This window comes from Perkinsus marinus, assembly GCF_000006405.1.
Source record: "Perkinsus marinus ATCC 50983 genomic scaffold scf_1104296957546, whole genome shotgun sequence".
Taxonomy (NCBI): Eukaryota; Perkinsozoa; order Perkinsida; family Perkinsidae; genus Perkinsus; species Perkinsus marinus.
The window spans coordinates 1-1,023 of record NW_003207091.1 but is presented as its reverse complement, the minus strand read 5'-3'; the positions used below and the strand labels follow the sequence as shown (position 1 = coordinate 1,023).

The 1,023-nt window shown below is 48.0% G+C and overlaps 3 non-coding genes across 3 annotated transcripts; all 3 read right to left on the bottom strand.

The window, feature by feature from the left end:
* Positions 1-319: 319 nt before the first annotated feature.
* On the bottom strand, positions 320-391 carry Pmar_PMAR005956. Its single transcript has one exon. It is a non-coding gene; the product is annotated as a tRNA-Pro (tRNA).
* Positions 392-468: 77 nt separating this feature from the next.
* Positions 469-540, bottom strand: Pmar_PMAR005955. Its single transcript has one exon. It is a non-coding gene; the product is annotated as a tRNA-Pro (tRNA).
* A 379-nt stretch (positions 541-919) lies between these two features.
* Pmar_PMAR005954 lies at positions 920-993 on the bottom strand. The gene has a single exon. It is a non-coding gene; the product is annotated as a tRNA-Ile (tRNA).
* Between the last annotated feature and the right edge of the window lie 30 nt (positions 994-1,023).

Genomic DNA, 1,023 nt, shown 5'->3' with positions numbered 1-1,023 from the left:
GCAGGGCTCGAACCTGCGACCCTCGCGTTATTAGCACGATGCTCTAACGACTGAGCTAAACGACCAAACAACAATCGTCATTGATGCATGATGCAATCGGAGGAGGAAATTCGACTTCGAAAGCCGGCTCCCCGCCCCCATGACCAGTGTTGGATGGAACAACTGTGTCGCGAAGAAACGTGAATTTTCAAACATCTTTGGACAGGGGGCGCGGGGTTGAACCAGTCGTGTCTACTGGTGTGGGAGTCCTCTACATCGGTTGATTTCGCGTCAGAGCCTACTGACTCGCTCAAAACCTATTTGTTCACGGGATAGCCAAGGGCTGGGCCGAGAATCGAACTCGGGACCTCTCGCACCCAAAGCGAGAATCATACCACTAGACCACACAGCCAAACTAATATATAATTACAAGTTTTTTTCTAGGCTAGCATATCTACAGGAAGTCACAGATAAATTACTCTAATGTAAGGGCTGTGCCGAGAATTGAACTCGGGACCTCTCGCACCCTAAGCGAGAATCATACCACTAGACCACACAACCGTACCGTTGTATTTGTTGCCGTCTTCGCACCCCAGAGCCCAAGTCTACAGACAGTCGCAAATCTCCTCACCAACCTACTCGCAAGCGCATGAAGGGTTGACTGGTGACACATGAATTGTGTAACGAAGAATACAATTCATTCATCTTTCACTATCTACTGAACTCTGTGTCACCAGTCCCCATCGTTCACTTGACCATTTCGCCTCCCATACTCCTTGTCATCTCCCATTCATGATAAACATCACTGCGGTGTCACTGGAAGAAAAAGAATGAACATCCGTTACTTGCGTCTTGAACACCGCTAGGACGAACTTCTCATAAATTGTTGCCGTTTGAGATGATTTGTATGCCAAAAGGTTCCAGCATGAAATGATGTAAATGGTCGATGCAGGGCTCGAACCTGCGACCCTCGCGTTATTAGCACGATGCTCTAACCGACTGAGCTAAACGACCAAACAACAATCGTCATTGATGCATGATGCA